We start from the raw sequence: 15,121 nt of genomic DNA, 5'->3' as shown, positions 1-15,121 counted from the left end.
CCTCTAAGCCTCTTTCAAAAATTGTCTTCTTGAAGTGGACACGAAAACTACCTTTCGCAGACAGTATGCTGCTGGCATACAAAACCCTTGTACAAAGTGCCTTACAAACGGTACAAATGACATCATACTGTTCATCATAAAAACAAATGACATCGCACTGATCAACAGAGCCACCAATTTGGTACAGTTGAGCTACGCTCAAAGCTAGGGGGGACGAGTTCGCGTCTAAAAGGCACGGTCTTGAGGGGATTACGTTGGTCTCTGAGAGAGCACGCGACTTTTGGTCCTACTTTTCTTTCAAGAGGAGGCAGGGAACAAGTGCCCATTCGTGGAACCCAGGCCTCCCCTTCCGATTTGTTTCGGTATCAGTCTGTCTACCAATGTCATGACGACATTTTTATTCTGTTCAGTTTCTTACATGCTGTCCGGGACATGTATGTAGGTAGGTATGCCAGGATTTTTTTATTAACCTTTTTTGTAGTTTGAATCCATCGAAAAACCATTGCACAGCACCAGAACACAAAGGCTACATAATGACCCAGTTTCACCAACCTTTTCAGCATATGAACTAAGATGAACGGTCATTAAACTATCTGCTTCACTAAAGGAGTTATTACTGAAATATTCACCACATCACCGATGGAAAAAAAGAAGTGTCTGTTAAGTTCAAGAATTGGCAACCCTTGATCTTGGTTGTTAACCAGAGTTGGTGAAACCGGGCCTATGGAAGTCACCGAAACATTCATCACATCACAAACTAAAGTTTGTAAAAAGAATTGAGTGCTGGCATGAAGTTTTGGCAATTGTGAGTAGCATTTGAACTGCTACCTATGTAGCTACAGCATAATTACAAGTAATTCAGAAAAAGTAGTACAAAATTAGAGGGTACTCTACTCTATCTTCCTCTGCATGGTACTAAAAACTGTGATGATTCCAAGTGCTCATCGTCTTGGCCCAGATTCTGTAGCAGATTTATCAGCCATTTGTGTTCCTAGTTGTGGTAGTGTGGCAAACTAGCCACACCACCCACATACCAGCATTCCTATGTTACACATAACATGTAGTTGAAGTGTATACGAAGAGGGGAGTCAAGTCTTGTAGATCACATAAACAAAATACAGAAACCGACACTGAAGATTTTTGTTTAAGTTTAATTTGTACAAGCTTTCGCGTGGAGGTCCACGCTTCCTCAGGTAGGACCTGAGGAAGCGTGGACCTCCACGCGAAAGCTTCTACAAATTAAACTTAAACAAAAATCTTCAGTGTCGGTTTCCGTATTTTGTTCATATAACATGTAGTGGTAACAAGAGTGGTTTAAACCACCTCGCAGAAGTTGCACATGTTATTCATCAACTTTATTTTGAGATGGACAGGGAGTTTCATTGCCTGGGGTAATACTCTACCCCATAGCTGCTTGTGATGTGAGGAAGGAAATAATGTCCCATGGAGTCCAAAATTGCCAAAAGAGCTTTGAGAGCAGGCATTCGTGGGCTCAATTTAGCCATAGGCCAAGCAATTTTATCTGAAAATGGCAGGTTGGAAAGCTTGGTAGTGTGGGCAATGACACAGAATATACTCTGGGTCTTCTACAGCACTGCAGTGACAGTATCTGAGAGCGTCAACTTGCCTCAGGTGGTAATGGCACTGAGCTGTAAATGCCCCATTGAGTCACAGTCCATGAGTCACAGTGCACCATCTTGGCGAGAAGTGTTTTGTGGCATCCAATAACCAAGCTCTGGGTCAACATTGCTCAGTATAGACGGGAGGAAAATGTCAGTTGTCCATTGACAGGAATACTATTTATACAATCCATTGATGTGTTGGTGAACGAGATCTGCTGTCTACATGACCAGTAATAGTCCTTTGCTATCTTTCACTGTGATTTAATTAAACACCTCCCTCATGTGACGGTGTTCCCGGCACAGTTTTACCTTGCTGAACCACTTTTCGCGGCTCTTATCAAACATAACATTAGCGGTTCTTCGTCGGCTGAGGCCGAGGAACGCAAGAGACGTTTACGTGATGTTTACGTGATTACCGTCGTGACAAATGGTCGACACAGCAGTTTTGCGGTACGTTTTATATGTTGCTCATCCTGGACATTTTTCGCTACCCGATTTCCTGTCCAGAACAGCTACGACTGCATCAATGTCACTTCACCCATGAATTCCTTTATGAGTTGCACGCGCGTGTTAGCACCAAGTCGTTACACGTCTGAAAAATAAATACCTGACGAAATCGGCAGCACAAACATATGCTTTATTAGAGATTGCGGTGATTATCCTTTTTATGCAGCACATCCCGCAACACCATACGGCTCCGTCGTTACTCCATTTTCTCAAATAGCCTCGTCCTCAATGGTAGCCGAACGGCCGAACCGCTGAAGCGTTGTTTTCCTAGTATTCATACGCGTAGTTATTTACGCCTGTAACTTAATTGAATTAATGAATAATTGAGAGATACATGCTGAATACGACACAGAATTGCATAAAGACTCGTTATTCTGGAGTGTGACCCTCTTAAACACTGATTTTCTCATGTAAAACCATGCTTAACACTGGACTGCATAGACCCATTGTGATTTATTTTGACAGCTTGGATTTCAAAGGGTTTGAATTTGAAGGGTGGATTTCTTAGCGTGGATTTCAAAAGTTTTATTATTAAGAGTGGGTAACAGGGTACACCCCGCACAAAAGCCAGAACTTGTTTGAGCACGCTGAAACAAGTTATGATATGGCACGCGCGTCATTTGTATAAAGGGGAGCGGGACTTGTCTGAGCGCGCAGAACAATTTACGTTGTTGTAGAACATCGCCTGATGCGCTGGAAACACCATGCAGAACCCGCCTGGGAACCCAAAACTACTTCTTTTACTAATAGCCAGAACTTGTTTGAGCACGCTGAAACGCGCACGCACCGTGATGCGTGAAACGGTTTTCTTCTTTCCATAATGCTCGGACTTGTTTGATCGCGCAGAACGTTTGGGATATGATATAAAATGGATTTAAAATAGTGTGGCGCTCTCCACAAACTATACTCGCTTAGTCGATGAGTACGTGCTATATAGTCCTTCTCCCTATCACCTATCTATATAGCTTCTCCCTCACACAACACAGAATTTTCCCCAATAAAAACAGGAAATACATACTTTTATTTTACTGCTGATTACATATGAGACGCGCGCACTTTCGCTGGTCTCGGTGCGATGCGCCACTTCGTGTGAGTAAAGATGATTTCGGCCGATCCATCCATGAGTCTCTTCTCTAGTTTCAGATCCGGTAATTCACGCATTTCTTGCAACTCTTCATCTGTGAATGGCTTAAAACGCGTTTATCGCTTTCCATCAGGAGTTCCACCTATACCGCCTCCCCATGTCGACCTTGCGTAAGTCCAACACGTCCAGCTTTTCGTTCTCCGGAACAATGCTCCCATCACTGGGTTTATCCAGCTTTTCGAAAATAGACGACTTCTCAGTTTCTACGCACACCGAATGTACTGAAAATTAGAACTTTCCTCATCTTCCTCGTTGTGCGCTTGACCCAGAGTCGACTGACGGACGGAACTCAAATGCGCCCTTGGAAGGTGGTGCGATTTTGTTTACACAATCACGCAGGAACGGCCCGATGCGCGCCCGTTAGCTGCGAAGGACATTTGGAACTTCTTGAAAACTGCATAAGCGAACCCTTTGTTTTTGGTTAGAGGAAGCTTGTTTCGGCAATGAGCAGGTGGTGACGTGGTCTCATAGGGATATTTTTTTTCTTCGCATAGCGTTGTGTGATCACTGCTTACTTTTGGTTTTAATACGCGCGGCCTCGAGGACTCGGAAAACTTGATTTACGAGGTGACCCAGTTTCTCAGAGAAAGTCTATTTACATCACCTTGACGCAACATTTTTTTCCGCTAGGGTCCGCCGCAGAGTATTCAGTTTGGCCATGACGGGTGGAAGTGCGTTTTGATATTAAACAGATGGCTCGAACACCGGCTCATCTTCAAGGTGACCCAATTTCTCGGACTTGCAACCTTGCGGAAACGAGCGAGCATTGATATAAAACAGATGGTCCCAACCGGAGGGGTATATTACGCGCCTGTGTTTCGGCTATCTAGTTTTCCGTGCGGCTGGCACGGTAAGTGGTCGACATGTGGGTGCCTGGAAGGTGCGCGACATTTTGGTGCGTTGGCGCATGTTGTGAGGTGTGCGCGGGCAGGCTGAAATGGTGTGAGCTGTCCACGCGCCCGTGTTTCCCTACCCTGCTGTAGCGCGTCGCGCGACAAGAATCTACGTGCGTCATACCGGTGTGGTGAGGTAAGCCAATTTTTTTTTTTTTTTGATGAGATGAACTTGTTCATAGTGCGACGATCTTCATATTTCTAATATTTGTGCTTCCAGCATACAGAAGGAACGCGGAGGTGCGACTGCACGGGATGTTCGGGGAGAGAGAAATCTGAAATTGTGTTTCTTCATACTCAGCTTGAGTTGAGTAGGTGTGTGCATAGCACCAATCAATTTGTTTAATAAGCATTGGGGCGTCAGTCACGACATAGCATCACTGTGCTTTGTGCTTGATTTAATTAATATCTTATGTTGAAGTGCACTGTCTAAAACTGCAACATGCGTAAACACGGGCTGGCTAAAGTCGCGTGAGCTGTCCACGCGCCGAATGTTTCAGATATTGCTGCATGGTGCTCGTGAATCTATGTGCCCGTCTGCGAACGTGAGCGCATTTTTTCCGAGATGAACTCGTTCATAGTGCGACGTTGTGCCCTGAACTTATATTTCTAAGGGTGCTTCCAGTTGTGCTCTGCGTACGAGCTGTGTCGCGTGAAATATACGCTGGCTATGTTTGATTCAGAATATTCCGAGGGGAGCAATGTGAAATTGTTCATACTCAGCTTGGGTTGAGTCTTCTTTTTTTAAGCTTGAGTACGTGCGAAGCTTCACTGCATAGCATTGTTTAATAAGCGTTGGAGCGTCAGTGCGTCTTGAGCTTCACCACATAGCGCCACTATGCTATTGTCATTCTGCTCGATTTATTTAATTTCGTATGTTGAATGCGCGCTGTCTAAAATAAAAACGAACCCAAGCTCTATAGGGTTTATTGATCATTCAAGTTGTTTTTCTCTCAAACCAGCTTCTCTGCACAGCATCAACTATCGATGTTTTCTCGATCATGTGCTTCTTCCTGCTTATTTCGAACGCGTGCTGGCTTCCCTGATTAGCATCACGATAAGTTTTTTTGCACTTTGTTTAATACACATTGAAATGTTTTTCTTGTGTGTGGTTCTGTCACAAAATTCGTTCTCAAGAATGAACGCGCTCCATTGCATCATTTGCCATTCTGCTTGATTGAAACAATTTTTAGGTTGAACTGCAAAGCACACACATCCTAAACGATCCTAAGCTTGTTCCCAGGGGTGGGCTTGACATAACGCACGCTTGCAACCAGGTGAAGCCAACTTTAATTGTGTAGAGTGTGTCTTGAGATGTGTACCCTAAACACGTTCTTTTATTTCCCATTAGCATGTGGCTATGTGAACAGCGGGAGGCGGCGGCATGTAAGCTGTTCAGCCTTCTAACTCTGGCTCTCTAGAAGTATGAACCAGTTGGATAGAAATGCGTCACCAATGTAATGGGCTTTTTTTTTTTTCACACTCGTGACGCAGCTGTCCATCTTTGCAAAGAGGGTAATCACAAGCGGCGCCATCTCTTCTATGTGTAGGGAACCTTCTTCGGCGCCGTCAGAGCATGTCACAAGTTTCATTGTGAACCAGTGAGTAGCCAGATGGGGTGGGCTTCACCTAACGCACGCATGCAACCGGGAGAAGCCAACTTTACTTCTGTAGAGCGTGTTTTGAGATGTGTACCCTGAAAATGTTTTTTTACCCCATTTCCAATTGTGTCTATGTGAACAGCGGGAGGCAGCGGCATGTAAGCTGTTCAGCCTTCTAACGCTGGCTCTCTAGAAGTGTGAACCAGTTGGATAGAAATGAGTCACCAATGCAATGGCGCGACGCAGCTGTCTATCTTTGCAAAGAAGGTAATCACAAGCGGCGCCATCTCTTGTATGTGTAGGTCCGCCGTCAGAGCATGGGAAAAAGTTTCATTGTGAACCAGTGAGCAGCCAGATGGAGGCATGGGCCGATAGCAGTTGGAGCCTACCAGCCCCAGGCTAAATCTATCTTATGGTAAAAGTTTCAATATCCCACAGTTAAACTTCTATTATCTCATCTAGAGATTAGAGGGAGTAGCAGTTGGGTCTAGCGATGAGTGGAAGTGACCAATTGCAGTTGGAGCCTGTTAGGGAGCTCTAGACATAAGTGACCAATGAGAGGCTTGTAGTCAGATGGGCCAATGAGCAGACCACATGCAGTTAGATGGGCCAATGAGCAGACCACTTGCAGTTAGATGAACCGATAGCAGTTGGTGTCTATCGAGGGAGCTGAGTGACCAATGAGCGCAGGAGATGACCGGGACTAATGATCTCTCTGATGCAGCTGAACCAACCCACAGCTGGACCAGGAGGCTGTTGTATGAAATAAAGTTTGAAATCAACAATTGTCGTGTGTCTTGTCTGAAGCTGCTGCATTGTGGTTTAGGAGCGACAGGCTAGCCAATCACTGTTCAGTAGGCTTAGCGTGGACCAATCAGGGTCAGACATCGGTAAGTTTCGGTGTGAAGGGACAATCAGTAGGCTTAGCGTGGTTCGGCTTAGAAGTCAGTAGGCTTAGAATGGACCAATCAGCATGAAGTAGGCAAAGCTGGTGAAGAGTTGCGCCATCTGGTGTCAGTGGGCTTAGAACGGGCCAGTGAGGGCCAATCGGTAGCGGCCAATTAGAGCGTTTAGAAAGTCTGGTAGAGTGATCAGTAGGCTTAGAGTGGACTGGCTTAGAATGGACCAATCAACGCGAAGTGGGTGGAGCCAGTAAAGAGTTGCGCCACGAGGTAAGTAGCATGGACCAATCAGGGCCAGCCACAGCAGAACCAAGCCGTGCCCTATGACGCAGCTGGACCAATAGCATAATTTCTATTAAATGTGTAAGGAACCTTCTTCGGCGCCGTCAGAGCATGCGCAGAAACGTTGTGAACCAATGAGCAGCAGGGTGGAGGCATGCGGTTAGCACGGGCCAATAGCAGTTGGAGCCTACCAGCGTATGACCCCCGCTAAACTTATCTTATAGTAAAAGTTACAATCTCCCACAGTTAAATTTATCTCATCTAGAGATGAGTGTGATTGACCAATGAGTGACTTGCAGTTCAATGGATCAATAGCAGTGGGTGAGTGACCACTTGCTGTTAGATGGACCAATCGGAGTTGGAGCTTATGAGGGAGCTGTGACCAACTAGAACCCATAAGGAGCTGGGTGAGCGACCACTTGCAGTCAGATGGACTAACGAGCAGACCACTTGCAGTTAGACTAACCAATAACAGTTGGAATCTACCGAGGGAGCTGAGTGAGCAATGAGCGCGAGAGATGACCGCATAGAATTATGGACCAATGATCTCTCTGATGCAGCTGAACCAACCCACAGCTGGACTGGGAGGCTGTTGTACCAAATAAAGCTTGAAATCAACAATTGTCGTGTGTCTTGTCTGAAGCTGCTGCCTGGCTTAGGAGCGACAAATTCAGGTTAGCCAATCACCGTTCAGTGGGCTTAGCATGGACCAATCAGGGCCAGCCATCGGTAGGCTTAGAATGGACCAATCGTTGTGAAGGGCCAATCAGCGTGAAGTGGGCGGAGCCAGTAAAGAGTTGCACCATCTGGTGTCAGTGGGCTTAGAACGGGCCAGCGAGGGCTAATCGGTAGGCTTACACTGGGGACGGCCAATCAGAGCGTCAGGAAAGTCTGGGAGGGTGATCAGTAGGCTTTCGCTTAGACGTCTGAATCAGTAGGCTTAGAATGGACCAATCAGCATGAAGTGGGCGGAAAGTTGCACGCCACAAGGTAAGTTTGAACATCTTAAATAAAGCCGCAGCGGGGCCGCTGCCATCTTGCGGGCGCTAATGAAGGCTATGTTCAGCGGGCTTAGTCAGCCAATCAGTGGGCTTATACCCTAGTTACACTAGCTTTTGACACGGTTGAGTCGACTGCAGTCGAATGGCTCAACCACGGTTGAGTCGACTGCAGTCGAATGGCTCAACTACGGTTGAGTCGACTGCAGTCGAATGGCTCAACCACGGTTGAGTGAACTGAGCAACGAAATCAGTTACACGGGCCCCTGTGAGCTCAGTTGAGAGTAGCGCTAGCAGCGTCGCCTGATGAGCAAACAGAGAAACCCCAAAACACATAACAATTTAAAATATTACGTCGTCAGAAAAAGATAACGCTTTGGACGCTTTCTAGAGGTGTATAATGCCCCAAGAATGTGTGTTACTGTGCATTGGAAGGATTTCGTACGCAACTCGACATTTTTACTATTGTTTCGCATTTCCAAATTTACATTTCAGCCGAATCGCGAAATATGTTCACAATACTAATTCGCACGAACGCTTCTGCTGTCTTCTGCTCTTTCGTGCGTCGCCGTGCATTTTTCTTATCCGCGTTGTTTAGTCTGTTATTTTGTACATGTCATTGTCCTCGTTGAGTTCTACATATTTCGTGTAAATATTTCTTGTGCTGCCGTGTCTGTACTGTGCGTGTACGTTCTGTTGGACAAGCGATGTGTTGAGCAAAACGAAGAACGACGTGGTGCGAGACAGGGTCAGGAATGTTTTTCTGTACCTCCCCTACTTCCAGTTTCGACTGAGGAAAACAGAGTGTGAGCTGGATGCTGTGCGCGCGCGATAGATAAGCGACGAAAGCGGAAACCAGCACGGCAACAGGCGAAAATTCTGCCAGCAACAGCTCTGCGATTGTGCACAAGGGAGAAGCAACTGCGCAGCTATCGACGGCCAGCATCTTGGTCGGAAACCACACTGCCCAACCTCGCTGACGAGTTCTTTAAACCGAAACGGGACTATCGCGTCACCTGTGCAACGTTCAGCTACATGGTGGGCGTTTGCCAAAGCATATCTAGGCGAGACACGGACATGAGGCAGGCTGTGCCTTTGAAAAAGAGTGGCAGGTGCCCTTTATCGCCTATTAGCATTTGCATTACAGCCTTTTTGGTGTCAGCAGGCATTTTGTGAATTATGTGTACTGGGAGTTTTTACTTAGTGATTGGACAAACTACAATCCCAGTTTGTGAAGCTCACAACACAAGCAGAGCCACCTACGTCGGTCTGACGGAGTAACAGGACTCTCTCAAGATTCTGGACGGATGCCACATTGAGATGTGCTCTCAAAGAACCAAGGCTCAGACTATTACAACTACAAGGTCTGGTACATAGAGACAATGCAAGGGCTCATCATGGGTCTAGTCATCCTATGTGACCAAGCGTTTCCTTTGCAGCCGTATATGATGAAGCTATATTCTGACGGCAGTTTAATGCTTGACTGTCAGATGCAAGACACGTGGTTGAAAATGCCTTTGGGAGAGTGAAAGCACAATTCTGCATCCTTCTAAAGGGGATTGAATGCGACATCAATAACTGTGACATGATAATCATGATAATTAGAGCTTGCATTCTACATAACATGTGCAAAGGCATGAATGACAGTGCACGACTGAATGCAGGACTACCGCCACCATGTCAGGGAAATGCCGCAACATTCGACACCAGTTTCCACTGAAGGTGGGGCATGTGTGCAGGATGCCATCGCATTGCACATTTATGGAGCAACGCCTTCATAAAGTCGACATCTAGCGCGTCACCCCCACACCAGAAAGGGCCTCGAAAAGGCCAACAGAATTGTTTCCACCAAAGGACATCTCAGCATTAAACAAACCCTGCTTAAACGCTAAGCATTTGCTTGTGAAGTAAATCATTAAAATGCCCATAAACCAATTAGATTGATTAGCGTAGCAAAAGGGTGCAGTATTGAAAACTTTTGCCGTAGCAAATAATAATGATTTTAAATGAGAGGTGCTGAAAGCACCCATTATGCTTCAATAACATCGACGATTCCCCTCCGTCGTCAGGAAAAGCCACCCTAGCTCTACGAGTTGGGAGATTGTGTACGTGTACTTGTTAAAGTTGCAGCCAAGGGCGACTGTGTGTCCTGTTGTATGAGGTTCGGTCATGTCAGTTGCACTTAGCTGCAACTTTAGCAAGCAAAAACTGTCCATCATAAGAAACAAATGTCCACGTTATCAAATACAAAAAAAAAATGAAGAGAGCAACACCAATGACATTTTAGAGTCTATGTTCATTTGAACTCTTATTTCATTTACTGGACACATCCATCAGGTGGACCATGTTTGTTTTGCATGGTTTTTCTTCTTTGCCTCTTCGTCATCTTGAGGTTGGTTTTTCTACTGTTTTCTATTCACGAGTTCTGCAGTAGCAGACCTGAACACCTCCATATTTTTTAGAGTCTCAATCAATCAAACAACGTTTTACAACACTATGACAGCATATTTATTGTGGGCAAGTACATTTCTCTAAAGTGGTAATTTTACTGTCATGTTTCCTTATATGTAGATTTTATAACTACAGTAATATGCCTATGTTTTCTTGTGTGTGTGTTTTTTTTTCACCCAATGACCCTTTTTCAATGTAACAAAAGCCGAGAATCACTGACATAATACATTACAGATATACATTTAATGAGGCTTTGCAAGGACAATGCACTGTTATAAAGCTAAAAAACAAACTACGTATGCAAGATTTCTCTGTTATGGAAAAAAGAAAATTATTGTGGTGGCGATGATTGAAAAAAAGTCTGCATCGAATGAAACATTTCTTTGAAGGAGGAAACATTTCCTTGAGTTTGAGGAACATGTAATATGAACTGAAGGAAATGTTAACTCTTTCCACAGTACACCATCTCGCTTGCACCATTTTAATTTGCTTATCGAAGCATTTCTTGTTGCATTCTATTAACTCCTTCCTGCAGCCTCAATACTTTTCTTTGAAACCTTCATTCCTTTTTTCAGCTTTTGTAGCTCTCATTTCCACAGCTTTTTAGAGCTCTAAGACCTGCATCATCACAGTCTGGTTTTTGGGCTACTTTCTCTGTGAGGTCTGTGCAGGTTCCGAACTTGTCTCTTGTTGTTCAGTTGTTTGTTCTTCAGGCTGGGATGCTGCAACAATGGTTTCCATCTGGCTGTTCGTGTACAATTGGAACCTTGAAGATACACAAGAATGTGTGAAGCATGCAGTGAGACGACATATTACTGAGGAAGATGCCTCGATGTTTCCTCTGCAGTTTTTTTATTTGTTTTGTCACTCCTTCGAAGTTTATCGGGACTACTTCCAACATAGTGCATCACATACACATACACAGGGGATAAATAGCATGCATAACAAGTGACATACAATACACACAAGCTACTGTTATTGTCTTTTCTTGTTGCACATAAATCTCCTGACTATGGATCCCCACCCACTAGTTGCCTTGCTATGCTTTGTAGTAATATGATTACATGCAGCATTGCCAGCACTGGCACTGATTTCCAGCTTAGTAAATGCTCATCCATGTTTATCATTTTAGTGACTTCACAATTGTTGCTCTTTTATTTTTTACCACTTAATAATGCCTTTACAAACTATTACATGTTTTAAGCACATGCTTGGTTCACAAGAGTTCAGAACAAGCAGTGATATACTAACTGCAACACATATTCCAGCGAAGAGGACGTACACACCCCATTTCCATATCCCCTCATCATCCTGAAGCAGATCAGTCAGATGCAGAGTTCCACACATCATATCAGCACACAGATGCAGATTGCAGCTGTGGTTATGCTCACCAATCATGACAGCACTCTTTCTGAAGTAGTCGTTTTGTAGCAGTGCGAAACCGTGCAGTGTGGCTGTAGTTTTCATAGGTGAAGCTGGAAATTCAAGTATGACATGTCATCAGTTGTACCGAATAGTATGAAACATCGAAATGAACACCAAACAGCATGTACATCATACGCGCTCGCAGGAATGCGACGCAAACGCCACTGATCGCACGGAATCATCTACCAGCATGTTGTGGTAGCTGGATAAAATAGGCGTAAGTAGCTGTGACATACACAACAAAGCAAGCAGAAACAAGAAATGAACTAACTGAGTTTCCTACCTGTATTCCATCGTCAGGTTTTCTATTTTAACCCGCACTTGCTTCCCGACGAAAACCGCAGTAGCTGTCTCGACGCGGTCGTAATCGGCGGCGTTTCTTTTCTGGCCTCTTTGGTCCCCGATACGGCTACACTGTCTTCCCAGGTGTTTATCAAGTGCATCGTCATGGCATCTGACCAAACGAAGTGTTTTTTACTGCACGGCAGCTCACTTATTGCTTCCGACGACACTACAGTAGCTGAAGTGGAGTCCGCCATCTTGCTTTTCAGTTGACCCGACCGTGGTTGAGGAGCTCGGTCGAAACTCAACCGTGGTTGTGCAGTCAACCACGGTTGGCGCTGCAGTGTAACACACTCAACCACGGTTCAGTTCAACCGTGGTCGACTCAACCGTGGTTGAGAGCGCTAGTGTAACTAGGGTATTAGAATGGGCCAATCGGTAGGCTTAAATTCGGGACGGCCAATCAAACAACAACAACTTTATTTTCGACCTTGGAGAGTGGGGAGTTTCATCGTCACAGGCGATACTCTACCCCATTGCTGGATGGAATGGGGGGAATAAAATAACGAGCCCCTTCACAATAACGATCGAAGTCCGATGGTGTCCAGAAATGTCAGAAGAGCTTTGAGCGCAGAGCGTTGCTGGGCTGGATTGGGCCAGGGACCAAGCAATTTCGATAGGGAGAAAGGGCGAGAGTCCAGCTGACGAAGAGACTCGGAGAGTGTGGTTCGGGAAGGGTCGTAGTGAGGGCAATGAAGAAGAATGTGCTCCAGATCCTCAAGAGCTCCAGACGGCCAATCAGAGGGCTTAGAAAGTCTGGAAAATGTGGAGAGTGATCAGTAGGCTTAGAATGGACCAATCAGCGGAGCCGGTTAATTAGCATAAAGGGGCGGAGCTGTGCTCAGCGATACGCATGCACCAATCAGCGTGAAGTGGGCGGAGCCGAGTAATTAGCATAAAGAGGCGGAGCTACAGTCAACCAATCAATGATCAGTAGCCTTAGCACGGGCCATTCAGGGTGAACTGGGCGGAGCCAAGCCAACTAATTAACATAAAGGAGCGGAGCTACGGTCAGCCAATCAAAGAGCAGTAGGCTTAGCATGGACCAATCAACGTGAAGTGGGCGGAGCTAATGGCGGCCAGTCAGATGGCTTTGGATTTGGCTGGTGTTGGATTAGAACTGGATTATGGCTTAGAATTGGATTCGAATTGGATTAGAATTGGATTGGAATTGGATTAGAGAAAACTCTTGGCTATAGGACATATAATTATGCTACTGTGGCTTGTGCTACCGCACGTTTCACAGCCAATATTTCAATAAAAAGCGATGTGAGTTTCACAACAACTATGTATAATCTCCCATGCTGCGTTCTGGGCAAAAAATGTTCCAGAAAGAACGGTCCCGGAAAAGATCTCCTTGCATGGTAGAAAGAAATCGTCCCGTAGAATCACAGCTGTTGTTTTAGATAGGCGTATGCGTTTAGTATGATTTATATCAAGCATCGCCGCAGAAAGAGTCTTAGTGAATGACAATGGTGTCTTCAACGTAGTGCCTCCCAAAATGGACACACCGAAGCAGCCGAAATAATTACTTTAGGCAATTAGATCATGCTCGTTAGGCCAGTTAATCTAGGTACTGATGTAAGCTTAATCAAGTAACTTAGAAAGTGGTAACACCCCCTTGACACACAGGACGTATCTCCTTTTGAAGTACAGCACTTTTTGTTTTGTTTGTTTCTTCCTTCATTTGTTCTGATTATTTGCAGGCACGGTTGTGCCAAATTGAATGTCCTTCTCGCATACTCACATGCTCTTGCTTACTAGAACTGGAGCGTGACAGCAAAGCTGCACAGGGACGGGGGCCTGCTATCCACTGCTGACTTTGTGATGTTTGTTATGTGGAGTACGTTGCACCAAATGCAGCTGCACGTCCGAAACTCCAATAATTATCGTCATCAAAAAGGGAGCGTCGTAGCACTGTCTTGAAACCAGACACGACTTCTGAAGATCTTCTATGACACTTTCTGCAGTTAGCACGCTTTTCTTCAGCATTAAAGTCTCTCATAGGAGTCACTTTGCATCAACTGTGACTCCCATCTTACATTTTAATGTGCGAGGGCTCTCTTGCACTACATATGTATGGTCAAACTGCAACAGGATCATTTGGAGCTTGAGACAGTTGTGATTATGGCCCTGGTGTACCCTGTCTGTGAAATGATACCAATTGAATCATGTCAAACGTGATGTTTAGTGGAAGATTGCTTTCTTAGTTGTGCATTCTGCGTGACAAAGATGTAACAAAATATGCTTTTGTAAAGAAGCTTAGTGATGTTATGCTCTATGAATAAAGAAAATATATATTTTTCAAATTCAGCATTTATTTCTTGCACTTATGCATTTCAAGATACAGTGAATGTGCAGGGAGGTCACAAAACAACACGTTTATTGATTTGTGACCTCCCTGCAATGACAATATGTATTTCAAAAATGACAATGTACACTATGTAAATTTGCTGCCCCCTATTTTAGGTTGGAATGAGCAATGAATAGCAACTGCCCTCCTTTTACTTTCTCATACATGCTGAATTTTAAATTTTTGTTTTGCTGCCTATGTGTTCAGTGTATTGCAAAGTGCTTAATGCAAACAACACTTTGTTAATTTCAAGCCTTTTGCTCCCTTCTAAGATGTTCCTATCCTGAAGGAACCGCCACCTCGATGCCACTTCTGCACCATAAAATATTCAGTAGGTCTCAATCTGGCAGGCCCTGCCACTGCGAATTTCCTGAATTGAAATCCTTCAAATCATGTCATATTCTTAAATATGTCAATACTTTTGCAAGTACTTGACATGCTGGAGGACATTCCTCCTGCAGCTAAGGCAACTACAGAGAGTTCCAAGGGGCCAAAGGTAAACCTGCAGCAGCATGAATATGACCAACAGTAGATGTAAACAACATCAGTAGCCACAGAAGTGCATTCTCACGAAATAATTTTCTTCTTATAGCACATGTAT

The 15,121-nt window shown here is 44.8% G+C and overlaps 1 long non-coding RNA gene across 1 annotated transcript; it reads right to left on the bottom strand.

Annotated features, from left to right (window-relative positions):
• Positions 1 to 11,776: 11,776 nt before the first annotated feature.
• On the bottom strand, positions 11,777 to 12,451 carry LOC135383074 (uncharacterized). Its single transcript, XR_010419652.1, has 3 exons — positions 12,341 to 12,451; positions 12,109 to 12,279; positions 11,777 to 11,875 (listed from the first exon to the last, which is right to left on the bottom strand). It is a non-coding gene; the product is annotated as an uncharacterized LOC135383074 (long non-coding RNA).
• Positions 12,452 to 15,121: the final 2,670 nt, after the last annotated feature.

Source organism: Ornithodoros turicata, chromosome 2, assembly GCF_037126465.1.
Source record: "Ornithodoros turicata isolate Travis chromosome 2, ASM3712646v1, whole genome shotgun sequence".
NCBI classification, from domain to species: Eukaryota; Metazoa; Arthropoda; class Arachnida; order Ixodida; family Argasidae; genus Ornithodoros; species Ornithodoros turicata.
Note: the sequence above shows the minus strand (reverse complement) of the source record. Positions and strands in the feature narration are given on the sequence as shown.